The sequence below is a fragment of the Narcine bancroftii genome, chromosome 5 (assembly GCF_036971445.1).
Source record: "Narcine bancroftii isolate sNarBan1 chromosome 5, sNarBan1.hap1, whole genome shotgun sequence".
Taxonomy (NCBI): domain Eukaryota; kingdom Metazoa; phylum Chordata; class Chondrichthyes; order Torpediniformes; family Narcinidae; genus Narcine; species Narcine bancroftii.
This window is the reverse complement of record NC_091473.1, coordinates 96,908,708-96,925,577: the sequence shown is the minus strand read 5'-3', so window position 1 is coordinate 96,925,577 and position 16,870 is coordinate 96,908,708.

Below are 16,870 nucleotides of genomic sequence, written 5' to 3'. Positions count from 1 at the left end.
TGATTCCACTCCCATTCAATGTTCTTTTCTGTTTGTCTTTTCAATAGAGCCATCTTTTCTGAGAGGTTGGATATAAATTTACCCATATAGTTGACCATTCCATTAAACCTCTGTATATCCTTTTTGCATTGTGGCCTTGGCATGTTCCCAATAGCGGACACCCTTCTGGGGTCTAGTCTGATGCCCTCACTGCCAAGAATATACCCTACAAATGTTAGTTCTGTCACCCCGAGCTGGCATTTCTCTCTATTCAGCTTCAGGTTTGCTTTCCTTGTTGCTTCCAGCACTTTCCTTAGTCTTTCATCATTCTCGATTCTCATGGTTCCCCATAATATGATGTCATCCACTGAGGTATCAACTCCATCCAGGTGCTCCTAGACCATATGGATAGTATTGTGATACACTTCAGGAGCTAAGGCAATTCCGAATGGTAACCTTAGGAATCTGTATCTGCAAAATGGACTATTGAACATGCAAAGTCTTGAACTTGCTCCATCCAATTTCAACAGCCAAAATCCTGATGATGCATCTAACTTGCTGAAAAACTTTGCACTTGCAAACTGTGACATGATTTCTTCACGCGTCAGAAGCTTAGTGTTCTCTCTTTATTGCTCTGTTTAGATATCTTGGATTCAGGCAAATTCTAAGCTTTCCATCCTTTTTTTCCACAACGAAGAGTGAACTCACCCACACCGTTGGCTCATCTATCTTCTGAATCATGTTCAGGCTTTCCATCCAATCCAACTCTGCCTTTAGTTGCTTTTGAAGTGTAAATGGAACTTTTCTGCATGGATGTATTATCAGTGGCACATGTTTATCCACTCTGATCATCTGTTCTCCTGGAAAGCAGCCAATACCCTGAAATAAGTCATTGTATTCTTTCATGAGTTCATCACAGACTATCTCTTCTTCACTTTCCACCACCAGATCTCTTTTTTTTAACCAGGTTCAGTTTCTCACTTAGTGTGGCCTGTACATCTTTTGGTACCAAAATGAATACCAGCATGTGTTCTTTGTCCTTGTGTTTCACTTGACCATGCATTCTCTTTCAACAGTATATCAGTACCTGAATATCCTGTCACCTTCACTTTTGCCTGGGTCTAATTGTCTTAAAATCAGTCTTTGATATTACATTAATTTGTACTCCAGTATCCAATTTAATTGAAATAGATATGTCATTCACTTTTAATTTCAGCATCCAGTGTCTGTTTTCTTTCTGGTTTTCTGTCACAATGTCTACATAGAATTCCTTTCTCTCCCTTTCATCTACTACATGAACCTTCCTTTGTTGCACTCAGTTCCTACAGCAACAGGCATAATGGTTGCTTTTGTTGCACATATAGCATATTTTACCATATGCTGGACACTTTTTGGTAGGTGTTGTGTACCACATCGACGACATGGCTTTTGATTATTCCTTTCATTTTTTTTTGCTGGCCACGGTTCTCTTTCCACTTTTGCATTCTTTTTGTTAAATGTTTTATGTCTGTTCTTGCTCACTGCATCCAGATTGCAGCTAGTTTCACTGAACAGCTCTTTTTCCTGCACTTTTACAGTTTATGTAGCCCTACAGAGTGCGATGGCTTTTTCCAGGTCTAGGTTTTGCTTTCATAGCAGACCTTCCCTTAGACTATTATCTGGAATACCACACACAAGTCTGTCTTTTATCAATGAGTTGGTCAGTCCACCAAATTCACACATTTTGCTTCTGTATCTCAATTCAGTCACGTACTGATCAATACTTTCTTCCATTGTCTATACACGTGAAAAATCTGTTTAGGTATGCATTATGCCTCAAACTATTCCATTATTTTTTCCAATTTCACTTTGTCTCCTTCAGCAGCAAATATGAAGTTATTATACACCTCCAGGGCTTCATCACCCATGACATGTAAGAAAACTGACACTTTCACTTTATCACTTTTCCCATCAGCTCAGACTCCTGCTAAATACAACCCAAAATTATGTTTGAATATGTCCCAATTCCCAGCCACATTACCTGTCAAATGAAGTTTTACTGGTGGGTGTAGTCCTTCAATTTTTCACTTTGTTAGCTTCTTTTTTTCTTGTTAATTTGTGGAGAGCTACTTTCACTGATCAGTTGCTAACTTCAGATTTTTCTTTTTAATGTATTTCCTTTTAATTTCATTTATCCCACTTCTGATTCCATGTTTCATCTTGTATTCGTATGTGTGAGTTCTTAAGACATATGGATAGAGGAAAATATTCTTTACTTTAAAGTTGTTGTAAGCAGCAAGCATAAGGCCTACCAATCTCCATTACAGATCTCTCATACTGCAGTCTCTCCATCTGTGTGAGCCCCCTGCTGGCAGACAAGTATAATCAAACAGGAACTATGATCCTCAAGACATTGCTAGTAGCAATGCAAACATGATCACTATCATCACATTGGGTAATCGCATGGATGCACTGTCTTCTGCTTTAAAACTTGCTCAGGGTGGGGGGAGGGGGTTACCTCCCTGCCTCTGCATGCTGCCGTTGTCGCACTCCCACTGCCCCTGTTAAATATGGTGCCGCAGTATTATGTCACATGCATGCACGTTACAAGCATTACAACACAACTTCCCTTCTGATACCACGAGCGTAAGTATTTTCCCTTTCCTATTTCTCTTTGTATTTCATTTTAATTCATTTGGAGTACAAGTACATTTTAATATTAAAAATATATTTTAATGAAAAACGTTTTGTGCTAAAGGCTTGGCCTGCGAGTGGGGGTATCACCATTGCATGGTTGGAGATGGGCACAAGACCTTGGTTGGGGGGGGGTGATTCCCATGAATTAGCCCCTCCTTGTTGCCAACGCTGATCTGTGCTGCTGCAGAGTTGGGTTAAACCACTTTTTGCTTTTGGGAGCTGACACCAGTCCTAATGAAGTGACAAAATGTTTCTCTGATCCCTGTCAACTGAAAATGTACCCCATAATATGTTAGAAATAACATTGGAAATGGCAAAATCACAGCTATCAGTTATTGCACATTCTCGAAGATCAATCTGAGAACTGCTTAGAAATGTGCTCCATCAGTTCTCCAGCTCCATGAATCACCCAGCAACATATCCTAACTTACACTAATTCAGCCATGGGGACATTTCCAGTGCTGGAGGTGATATCAAAGCAGCTATAGCAAAGAGAAACGTGCCACTTCAGGGAGTTCCATGTGAAATTGAGTAATCGCATTTCAACTAGGTTTCTCTCAAATAGAATATATCTGCTGATATTATCATAATAAAATGGAGAAGGGGTGTTAGAGGAGATAATTGCTGTTGTTGGTGATGGCAATATAGATCTTTTAATATCATAAGTTAGTGAAGTCTTTAATCATTGTGCAAAGAAGTGATTTACGCAAAAATGTTTTGAACCATATGTTGTGCTTTGCCCAGGGAAATTAGGAGTGCCTTGTTGTACTATATCTCCTGCTTTTGTCAGGCCAATGAATTATTTTCAGCAGGCTCTGTAGTTTGAAGTGAAAGGATTACATTGCTACCTCTAAAAATCTTAGAGGGGAAGACGTGGATGCAGTGAGCAAGAACAGACATAAAACATTTAACAAAAAGAGCGCAAAAGTGGAAAGAGAACCGTGGCCACAATAAAGCTAAACACATTCTGCAGCTTCCTCCCATGAATACACCACAATTTTTCATGCCTTGCTTAACCTCAAGGAAAAAAAAGATCATTTAAGGGCTCGCTAATTTAACAAGCTGCCTCCTTCTGATGTCTTGCTCCTTTTCTTTGAGTACCTCTTTCAGTATCTCCAATTAAAAATGTGAGTTAAGATTTCCATAAGCTTTCAATGGTCAAGAGCTTCTCATCTGGAAAATATGCTTTCCACTTATCTGCTGTAGTGTGGATTGTGGAGGGTCATGTGGCCTCTCCATCTGGAACTTGGTGCAAGTGTGGATTGTGAGGATAATATGGCCTGTCTGACTGGAATCTGGTGAGATTGTGGAAAGTCATGAGCCTAGTCGGAAGTCCCTCAGCTGCCAGTTAAAGATTAGATCTGCCCACAGGTAAGGCTGACAAACAATTGGTTATCACAGGTCACACAGACAGGCCTTGCATTGAAAAAGACAATCATGTGCAGCCTCTGCTCTCTCTCTCTCTCTGTTTGCTGTTGCTGCATGGAGACCACCAATGAACTCCAGGCCACAGGCCATGGGTAGCTCCAGAGGGCCGAATGCAATGGGCCCATTCTGGATCCAGAGCCATGGGCAATGCTGGAGACCAGGGTCCTTTGATATACTTGTTAGTTATAATTAATTTACTGTTGGTTAGTGCGCTGTGCCTCCTAGAGATACAGAGATTTGATGGGACTGTGTGTTTAACCATTGTGTTCCCAATTAGGAGTTGAGAATGTTTAGTGGTGATTTATTCATTTGTGTATTATTCCAGTTTGATCTGTGTAAGCGTATGCTCTTTGGTGAATTCCCCTGTGCATTAATAAAGCTCACTATTTGTTGATAACACAGGTCCAGCCTTGATTCTCTTTCAACCCATTGAACTTATTCTTGAACACAACACCAGCCATCTGTTAAACTGTTACTGAAAATGTCATTCTTTCTAAGATTTTTCATAAGTTCCTAAATAACGTGAAAACCAATGTGGTTTATCAATGATCTTTGGAAAAGAAATTCTACTTGGATTACTAAGTTTGACTAATGTGATTCCAGACACATACCAATGTGGTGAAATAGATTAGTATGACAGCCAGCCCCAAGGGAATAAAAGTATCGGCAATAAAAGATGGTTATGCCCACATCCTGCAAATAAATAGAGAAGTGTAAATGCCCTTGCACATCTTCAAGATCTAATTTTATGGGTTCACACATATAAACTGGTTTTCTGCCGGCATCTCTGGAATTGTGATTTACCAGGAGCTATCATTTCCAGGCCAAATTAGGAATAGAAAGAAAATAACCAAAATATTTTTAGTAATAAATAATTCTTGTGCTTTGATTAAAGAGATAATCTTCAATGTTTTGTGTATAATCAGGCAGGAACCATTTATTATCTGTACACTATATAAACAGAAGGTTTTCATACCTTGAAAAACTACTGTATTTCCTTCACATAAGCACATTTTTATTTGCTCATTATTTGACAGGTAATCAGAAACACTGGTGATTGTAACTCTTATAAGGTCTATTACATCTAAAATTCAGAAAAGATATTTTGAATGACTATCTTCCAATAAACAGAAGGGACCTGATCTTAGCTATGATACATCCAATGTACTTCAAAGGAATCCAAGGAAGCATTCTTAGAAGAGAAGGAATTGGTCTTGTTAAAATGAATAACATTATAGTTCATCTTTTCAAACCCTAATTTAAAGGTGATTTACCATAATTTCATTTTCATATTCAGCATATACTGCCTCTTCAGATGGAAAATTTTACGTTTAAAATCAGAAAAATTATTTGACTAAATGGAAGATGCATATTCAATATTATTAAATTAAATTCAATGGTCAACTTCTTCCCACCATAATTCTGGAAACTTATAGGTTGCATAGAAGTAATCTCAATAGTTTTGATAAATTAACATGTCTTTCATAACCATGATGGACCCATAACTCATAGAAACTGCAGGTAGGTGTCAGACCTCAATCATCCCAAAACAATACTTTCCCTTCTCTTTCCTTGTTATCCATTACAAATGGTCATTAAATGTTTAAGTATATCATAATTTAATTTCAGTGTGCCATGAGGAGCTATCAAATAATTGATACAGTACCTTTCCAATTATCCAACAGACCTTTTACCGAAATTACCAGTTTTCCACAAACATTTTCGGCAGCGACGTCACTTCACAAGTTGGAAAAAAAGTTTATTTTTTTTCGCTGCCAAGCTCAAGTGGGCAGTCAGTATAACCTAACGGGGCTCTCATGTACTCAAGGTAAGAATTAAACGTTATTTCATGCTTGAAGAACCTCCCCTTGTTCTTTGCTGTTGTTTTAAGTGCTGATACTGTTGCTACTGGCCTGGGATCAGAGCGGGGACCTCGGGCTCCCTGGAGGGCAGCTGGGGCCAATGTTCGTGTTGCCGGCCTTGTCGTAGGGAGCTCCGGTGAGTGGGCGGCTGGGGCCAATGTTTGTGTCGCCGGGCTGGTCGTCGGGAGCTCTGGTGAGTCAGCGGCCGGGGCCAGGGCTGGAGTTTCCCGGGCAGGTTCCGCAATGGCCGTGGGGAGGTGTCGGGGATCCGAGCAGGATCAGTGACGGCGGTGGGGAGGTGTTGGGATTGGTGACAGTTGATATCAGCGTTCCGCCATTTAAACTGATAAACGTCCAGTCCCGATCACTTCGGATAATCGGAAACATGCTGTATAAAATGATAATATATAATTACACTTAGAAGACAGAGGTTAAGGACATATATGGACCAACCCATCAAATAATATAAAATATTTTAATAGCTGCACAAATAATTTTCTTTGTAAAACTTCTGCTAATTAAAGAAGGCCATAATATTATATAAAATTGTGCAGTGGTTAAGTGTTCCTCTGTTCTTTGAATTTAATATAATTTTTTTCATATTCCTGATGAATCATTTTGTAAATTTGCATTTGAAATCATAAAATATTTTCTCTATAAGGGAAGAATTTATATTAATATAATCCTTTTCTTTTTTCTTTGGCTTGGCTTCGCGGACGAAGATGATGGAGGGGTATGTCCACGTCTGCTGCAGGCTCATTGGTGACTGACAAGTCCAATGCGGGACAGGCAGGCACGGTTGCAGCGGTTGCAAGGGAAAATTGGTTAGTTGGGGTTGGGTGTTGAGTTTTCCTCCTTTGTCTTTTGTCAGTGAGGTGGGCTCTGTGGTCTTCTTCAAAGGAGGTTGCTGCCCGCCAAACTGTGAGGCGCCAAGATGCACGGTTGGAGGCGATATCAGCCCACTGGCGGTGGTCAATGTGGCAGGCACCAAGAGATTTCTTTAAGCAGTCCTTGTCTTGTACCTCTTCTATGGTGCACCTCTATCTCGATGGCCAATGGAGAACTCGCCATATAACACGATCTTGGGAAGGCGATGGTCCTCCATTCTAGAGACGTAACCCAACTGTGCTGTTGGGTCTTTAGCAGCGTGGATTTGATGCTTGCGGACTCTGCCAACTCGAGTACTTCGATGTTGGTGATGAAGTCATTCCAATGAATGTTGAGGATGGAGCAGAGACAGCGCTGATGGAAGCATTCTAGGAGCCATAGGTGATGCCAGTAGAGGACCCATGATTCGGAGCCGAACAGGAGCGTAGGTATGACAACGACTCTGTACACGCTGATCTTTGTGTGTTTCTTCAGGTGATTGTTTTTCCAGACTCTTTTGTGTAGTCTTCGAAAGGCGCTATTTGCCTTGGCGAGTCTGTTGTCTATCTCTTTGTCGATCCTTGCATCAGATGAAATGGTGCAGCCAAGATAGGTATGGCGAATGGAATGTGATTATGGAAATAACATAAATATTTTAAATTTGTTTTATTTATTATCTTACTGATGGAAATATTTGTGAGGGAGTAATAGTTATTGTACATAAATTAATTTGTTAGGACTAGACTGCTTGCTAAGCCCCAGTAAAAATCCATTTGGATCTCATGCAAGATTTTCAAGGGATTTTGCAGCAGAACTCATTTATATAAAAAAAACATGTTTAATTTCAGTTCAAATGATCAAGGTTGATTGTGGTGAAGAAGACAACATGCAGGAATGATGAATAACCAACAGCAATTTTGTGATTTTCTTATTAAACTATGCATGCAACGAAATCCCGAAAGCTGTTGTCAATTTCATGAAGTATTGTCAGCAAACAGCCATCATTACCGTTGTAAGAACGAAGCCCTTGTGTTTATGCAGGAACCTAGGTTGTACTGTAGTCCTGGTGAAATCCAAGCAGAACATCTGTAAGTGCCAGCTGTTAGCAGAGTCAATGTTTCTTTCAATTACTTTACCAATGATTTAATGTAAGTAGATGGAATAGTAATTGGCCAGAGCAAATATACCCAATAGATTGTGAACAGGCTATACATGAGTAATTTTCCACATTGTTGGGCAGAAACTGGTGTTGTGGAGGTATTAATTATACTTACATGCTGGCTACAGTCAAGGAGGATGGTAATGCTAACGGAACTGCCTTCTTTTGTCGGTTTATTAATTGTGTCCTCTCTTTTCTGGCCAGATGTAATGCATCTGCAAAGTTTTGAGTTGATGTATTGGTTATGAATTGGAGTAACCAATCCACAGCTTATCTTTTCAATGTGCAGCATACACGTCAGATTGTTTTGTACCTTTTTCAGTTTAGTGCCTCTTTATCAATTGCTTATTCAAAAGGTGAACTCAACGCCACTTCTTCCATTGAGGGAGACCTTTTTGAGCTTCCCAATGAAAAATGCATGAATATTAAATGGTATAAATTAATTGGAGAGCATTTGGTGAATACTTTTGCTGTGTACACAAAAAAAAATCAGTTTTACTCTTATTCACATTTATGTTTAATGAGACATCTAAATTAGCTGAAATTTAGTCTGGGTAAGTAATATTAAACTTTAAGTAAAGAGATTAAATAATGAGAATTCTGAATGTAAATTGGGATGTTCTCTCGAGAAAGGTAATATGGAGGCACAGGTTTTTTTTAAAAACTAACATTAATAACATAATAAACATTACATGTTTGACGATTTTAATATTAAGTACAAGAGCTGAAGAGTAGGAATTTTGAGCATGTCCTTTAGATTATCCTGCAAATCTCAATTACGTAGTGTAGATAATATAAATAATGCAGATAGGTAATCTCCTCTTGTTTTGAATGTTTAAATGAGTGCATGATGGACAATTGAAAGTATGTGGGAGGTTGAAGGGGTAAATTCAATTCAGAGAGCAAATGGGTCAATCTCGGGAGAGACAGGAACGAGATGGTATTGATTCATTTAAATGCACTTTATATAGATTTGTCAAATATTTCTCTCTGAATTAACACTTAGAGATTCAGTGTAGGAGTAATTTGAGACAGGACATGATAACTCTAGCACTTTTGGCAGGAACTGCTGACTTCGATCCATATATCTTACCACAGTTCCATTTATGTCTTATGTCTGGATCTCTGGTAGATTAATTGTGAATGATTGAATACTAATGATTATTCAACATTTCAACCATTTTGTATTAAATGATTATCATGAAGGCAGACAATGTACATACAGTGTGGACCTTAGTCTTTAATATTTTGCAGTTATTATGATCCTGTATTGTAATTTCAGTGCAGAAATCATCAATGTGTATTGAATTATACATTGATTGCTGATATGTGATTCCGAGTTCTTCTAAGGCTATAATTTCAGTGAAATTTATCCCTGAGACTGTCCAACCTTATTTTTGACCTATTCCTCCAATTTCAAATTCAGTTACGAAATATGTAAGAACAATACCAACTCCATAATTTGGGTTCTTCTTATTTTGCAACATTATTATAGTTAATATTTACTTGTTTTTAATAATCCCTATACTTCCATTTCTATTAAAAAAGGTCTACATTTTGCACTGGATAACTTCCATGTTTTTTTTTTACTTTTGATCCTTCTGCCTCTTCATCCAGGCCATTTATTAAGATCACAAAGAAAAGTGGCCCCAGAACACATCCACGCGGCACTCCACTAGTCAGTAACCTCCAGGTAGAATACTTGCCTTCCACTACTACTCTCTGCTTTCGACATGCAAGCTGATTTTTTCTTTTATCCACACAGCCAAGGTTCCATGGATTCCATGCCTCATGACATTCTGAGCCTTGTCAAATGTCTTCCATATAAACCACATCTACTGTGCCACCCTCCAATTTCCTTTGTAACCTCCTTAAAAAAAAACTCAATTAGACTAGTGAGGCATGATCTTCCCTTCACAAAGTCATTCTGACTTTCCTTGAATAGACTGTTCTTTGCCAAATGTTCACAGATCCTATACTTAAGAACCTTCTCCAATAACTTGCTCACCACTGACCTACGACTCAACAGTCTATAATTCCCAGGATTCTCCCTATTTCCTTTTTGAAACAAGGGGACCACATTTGCCATTCTCCAATCCTCCAAAACTTCCAGTGTGGCCAAAGAGGACAAAGATTATAGCCACTGCCCAGAAATCTCTTCCCTCACTTCTCACGGTAACCTGGGGTGTATTGTGTCTAGCCCCGGGCACTTTTCAATCTTAATATTTTTTATATATCTTTGTATATTTGGGCAGGACTGACATATTAATGCTCTGGGGTTCAGTGGCTTCAGACAAGATAGAAGAGGAGGGATGAAATGGAGAGGAGTGGCATTGCTAGTGATGGAAAACATCTCAGCTGTGCCAAGTCAGGACAGCCAGGAAGCCTTGTCTACAGAAGCCATATGGTGGAGTTGAGGAACAGGAAAGGTGTGAGCACATTAATAGGGTTGTATTATAGACCTCCCAATAGAGAGAATTGGAGGAGCAAATCTGTAGAGATAGCAGACTGATGTAAGAGTGGGAGATTTTAACTTCCCAAATATTGACTAGGACTTCTATACTGTAAAAAGGCTGGACAGCTTGGAGTTTGTGAAATGTGTGCAGGAAAGTTTTCTAAATCAACACAAAGAGGTACCAATGAGAGAGGATGCAGAACTTGATCTACTATTAGGGAACAAGACAGGTCAGGTGACAAATGTATGTGAACATTTTGGGACCAATGACTATCATTGGCCTCAAGTTATTTATGGAAAAGGATAAGTCTGGTCCTCATATTGGGATTCTAAACTGGAGGAAGCCATTTGTTTGTAGAAATAAGAAAGTATCTAGGAAAAATGGACTGGGATATGTTGCTTTATGGCAAGAGGGTGATAGGTAAGTGGATGGCCTTCAAGTGAGAAATCTTGAGAGGGCAGAATTTGCATGTTCTTGTTAGGATCACAAAGGCAAAGTTACCAGGCATGGGGAATCCTGATTTTCAAGGGATATTGTGGATCTGGTTAAGAAAAAGAGCTAGATTTATAGTTAGTATAGGCAACAAGGAGCTAATGAGGTACTTGAAGAGAACAAAAAAAGGCAAGAAAATAGTCAAGAAAGAAATCAGGAAGGCAAAAAAAAAAGACATAAGATTGCTCTGGCAGATAATATGAAGGTAAACCTGAAGGGGTTCTATAAGTATATCCAGAGTAAAAGGAGAGTAAGGGACAAAATTGTTCCCCTAAAGGATCAGTGGGGGAGATCTTAATTTTGGCATCAGTATTTACTCAGTAAACAGGCATTGTGCATAAGGAAAAAATAGAAACAAACAAGAGTCATGGAACAGTTTAAGATTAAGGAGGAAGAGGTGCTTGCTCCCTTACAGTGAATAAAGGTAGTAAATCACCGGACCTGGATATGATATGCCCTCGGACTTTGTGGGAGACTAGTGTTGAAATTTCAGGGGCCTCAGATGACATATTCAAAATGTCCTTGGCCACAGGTGAGGTGCCAGAGGATTGGAGGGTAGCTTATGTTGTCCCATTGTTTAAAAAGGGCTCAAAAAAAAAAATCAAGTAATTATAGGCCTGTGAACCTGATGTCACTGGTGAGTAAAATGTTAGAGTGAGTTCTGAGAGACAGAATATATAGGTATTTGGACAGTCATGGGCTGATTAAGGACAGTCAGTGTGGCTTTGTGTGTGATAGGTCATGTTTAATGAATCTTGTAGAGTTTTTCGAGTAGGTTACAAGGAAAATAGATGAGGGAAGTGCTGTGGATGTTGTCTGCATAGACTTTAGTAAAGCCTTGACAAGGTCCCACATATAACCATATAACCATTTACGGAGCGGAAACAGGCCATGTTGGAGGTTAGTTCAGAAGGTTCAGACACTGGGCCTTCAAGGAGAGGTTGTAAATTGGATTCAAAATTGGCTGTGTGGAAGAAGACAGAGGGTAGTAGTGGGTGGTTGCTTCTCAGATGAATGGCCTGTGAGTAGTGATGTGCCTCAGGGATTCATGTTGGGGCCATTGTAGTTTGTTGAATATATCTCTGATCTGGATGATAACGTGATGAATTGGATCACCAAGTTGGCTGATGACACAAAGATAGGAGGTGTTGTGGACAGCGAGAAATATTTTCAAAGGTTGCAGAGGGATCTGGACCAGCTATGAGAATGGACCAAAAATGGCAGATGATGTTTAATGCAGACAAGTGTGAGGTGCTGCATTTTGGAAGAGAAAACCAAAGTAGGAGATGTACAGTTAATGATAGGGCACTGAGGAGTGAGGAGAAGCAGAGAGATCTGGGACTACAAATAAATTATTCCTATAAATGGCATTGCAGGTGGACAGGATTGTAAAGAAAGCTTTTAGTATCTTAGCCTTTATAAATCAAATTATTGAGTATAGGAGTTGGGATAATATGTTTTTTTTAAACTTTATTTATTCGTTCAAAAAACAAATATCTGACATATATAGCAATTAAACATGAACATGAACGTTTATGTATATAAATATAAAAAAGAAAAGAAAAGAAACACCCCCCCTTCATCCAACTCTCTTAAGGAGAGCCTAAAAAAAGAAAAAAGAAAGAATATTAAAAAAAGAGTTAAATATACATAATAAAATCTAATCAATATAAATTGAAATGTAAATATTCTGAGTATAACAGCCACTTATTAATAAAAAAATTATAATTATCATGCAAAACATACGTATTTTTTCCATTATTAAACAATATTTCATCTCATTATGCCATCTATTAATATCAATCATATTTGTATCTTTCCACGTACTAGCAATGCATTTTTTCCGCTACAGATAAAGCTAAATATACAAAAGCAAGATGGAATTTATCTAATCCCAAGCCTTTCAGAGGTTGCAAACTACCCAATAAAAATACTGTTGGATCTAAAACTATTTTAATCTTGTACAGATATTCTAAAAATGATTGAATTTCTTCCAAAAGATTGTATATGTATACATGACCAAACAGCATGAAAAAGTTCCAACCGTATCACCACATCTAAAACACAAATCTGATTCATTAAAACCATTTTTTTTTTAAATTTTTCAGGTGTCAGAAATAATTGATGTAAAAAATTGTAATTAATCATTGCATAATGTGCATTTATCAATCTAGTTACACTATCATAACAGATATCTAACCAATCATCTTCAGAAAAAATAAAACCAATATCCGCTTCCCATTTAATTTTAGATCTATCCCAACCCTTTTTATCCATACCATCCTGCAATATTTGATACATAAATGAAATATAACCCTTCTCTGGTACCTTCATAAGAAAAGTCTCAAATTTAGTCATTTGAGGTAAAATCATATCTCTACCAAATATACATTTTACCAAAGATCGAATTTGATAATAAAGAAATAAAGAATTCTTATCAATACCAAAATCATCACTCATCTGATTAAAAGACAAAAACTTACCCTTTTTAAAACAATCTCCCAAATTTTTCACACTTTTAAATCTCCAATGCAATAAACTTTGATTATGTATTGAAAAAGAAATAAGTTTATAATTATACAATGGAGTCAAAGCCAATAATTTACCCCAAGAGCCTATCATTTTATTTTTATTTATCCATAACTTCATTAAATGTTTTAGTATAGGCACATTATATTGTTGTAACAAATTTATATTCCATCTAAACAAAAATTGATGTATTTCAAATTCAGAAATACTTGCCACCTCAATTTTAGCCCAACTAGGAGGCCGTACCAACTCCATCAATGAACTAATAAATTTAGGTTGAGCTGCCTCATAATAATTTTGAAAATGTGGTAAACATAGTCCCCCTAACTCATATTTCCAAGTTAATTTATTCAAAGCTATTCTCGAAAATTTACCCCTCCATAAAAACTCCCTAACCATTTTATTTAAACCTCAAAAAAAAATTTTATCAAGTAAATGCAGAATAGATTGAAACAAATATTGTATACGCGGAAAGATATTCATCTTAATTGTATTTATCCTTCCCATTAAATTAATAGGTAAATCTTTCCATTTAATCAAATCAGTTTTAATTTTTTTTATTAATGGAGCATAATTTAATTTATATAAAGATTGATAATTAACATTCAAAATTATACTCAGATATTTAATTCGATCAGTCCATTTCAAATTAATAATATTCTTATAAACTGAATAATCTCCTTCACTTACCAGTAATATTTCACTTTTTTCCCAATTAACTTTATATCCAGAAAGACATCCATATTGTATTAAACATTTCTTCAAATGCAAAAGTGACTGAGCTGGGTTTATTAAATACACAAATACATCATCAGCAAATAAATTAATTTTATACTCCTTATCTAAAACTTTCATACCTTATATCTGTGTATTTTGTCTTATCAACTGTGCTAAAGGTTCAATCACTAACGCAAACAATACTGGTGATAAAGGGCAACCTTAACGAGTTGATCGAGTTAACTTAAAAGATTCTGAAATCAAACCATCTGTCAATACTCCAGCTACCAGTTTACTATATAGAGCCCTAATCCAAACAAGGACCAAACTTAAATTTCTCCAAACCTTTAAACAAAAAAAATTCCATTCAACTCTATCAAATACTTTTTCTGCATCTAAGGATATCACCATAGGATGATCTAACACACGCAAAATGTTATCTGAAGCATATCTATTCTTTATAAAACCTGTCTGATCAATATGAATCAATTTGGTAAAAAATTAGCCAATTTATATGCTAATATTTTAGCTATTATTTTATAATCTACATTTAACAATGAAATTGGACTATATGAAGATACTTTCAAAGGTTCTCTATCTTTTTTTGGGATTACTGTAATTAAAGCACTAGAACAAGACTCAGGTAATTCATAATGTTCTCCAACTTGACGTAATACATCCCCAAACACTGTAGATAAATCATCATAAAAAAATTTATAAAATTCAACCGAAAATCCATCATTACCAGGCAATTTACCTTTCAGCATTTCCAGCATAGCCATTTTAATTTCCGAATCAGTAAATGGTTCTTCTAACTCCTGTATATCTCCATCCTCTAATATCGGTAGATTCAACTGTAATTTTTACAAAAATCAATCGATCCAGTTTCCTGTTTTCCTTCAGATGTATATAACTTTTTATAAAATGAATAAAACTCATCATTAATCTCACAAGGTTTATAAATAATAAGAGAATTCGTCTAACAGCATTAATAGTTCTCGATATCTGTTCTTTCTTTAATTGCTATGTCAATACCTTATGTGCTTTCTCTCCCCATTTGTAATGCCATTATTTAGTCCTATTAATCACACATTCAAATTGATAAGATTGCAAAGTATTATATTTCAATTTCAGCCTAGATAATTCTATTTTCTGCTCTTCTGTAGCATCTTTCTGAAATTCCTTTTCTAACTCATCGATCTGTTTCTCTAATTCAAGACTCTGATTTAATTGATTCTTTTTTATTTTAGAAGTATAACTAATTATTTGTCCTCTCAAATAGGCTTTCATAGTATCCCATAATTCAAACTTACTTTGAACAGAATTAGAATTTTCTTTCAAAAAAAATTAATTTGTTTTTTCAAAAAATCAATAAATTCCATATTTTTTTAACAACATTGTATTAAATCTCCAACGATAAGCTATTTGAATTTTCTCAGAAGTCTCATATGTAAAATATAACAAAGAATGATCTGAAATCACCCTACTTTTATATTCTGCTTGTTGTATTTTCCCTTGTAAATGTGCCGATACTAAAAAAGTCAATCCTTGAAAACGATTCATGTCTAGATGAATAAAAGGAAAAATCTTTCTCTATCGGATTAAGACATCTCCAAATATCTACTAAATTAAAATCTTTCATCACTGCTTGGACCTGAATTGCCATCTTGGATTTTTTAAACTTTCTTCGGAGATTTATCTAATAAAGGTTCCAAAACACAATTAAAATCACCACCAACCAAAATATTATCATTAGCCTGACCCAAACATAAAAATGCATCTGAAATAAATACTTCATCATCTGCATTTGGAGCATAAATATTAAGTAAAGTCCAAAATTCACTAAAAATCTTACAATTCAATTTAAGAATACATCCTGCCTTTTCCTCCATTGATTGTAATTCAAAAGATAAATTTTTATGTATCAAAATTGCTACACCTTTAGCTCTAGAATTAAATGAAGAAGAATATACATGCCCAACCCAGTCCCTTTTTAATTTCACACTTTCCTTCACATTCAAATGTGTTTCTTGTAAAAAGGCAATATCAATTTTCATTTTCTTAATATACGCCAAGACTCCCTTACATTTAATCAGACTATTTAATCCTCGAACATTAAAATTATCAAACCTCAACTTTGACATATCTACTATTATTACTAAATAGCAATAATATCTTTATATAGAAACTCAAATCAACGTATATAGGTCCTCCAAATAAAAAATCACAAATTAAAAACTAAACATAAATATTAAAAAATAAGGAAAAAAAAGAAAATTCCACCCCCCAAAAAAACTACCAAAAGGTAGTAATCCCCTAAACAAAAATTGGCGAGTAAAGAACTTAGTGCAAATCTCTCCCTCTCCAGCCAAACAGTCAGTAACATCAAAATATCATAATAACAAAAGAAAAAATAGAATAAGAAAATTCTTCTTTTCATTCAGAAGATTCCAATCTCGAAGATCCCATTTCGGAAGGAGGTAGACTCTTTCCATTCCCGTTTTTCCCATTTCTGCCATTTCTTCTGTTTCCAGAGCAACCAGATTTTTCTTTAGGAGATAATGGTGGACTACGTCTTTGTCCTCTTATATCTGGCAATGAATCAGTAAAAATCATTGCTTCACAATCAATTTCAAAAAAATCGAAATTGATAGTCTCCATAAAACACCTTCAACATTGCAGGGTAATGAAAAGTAGACTTATAA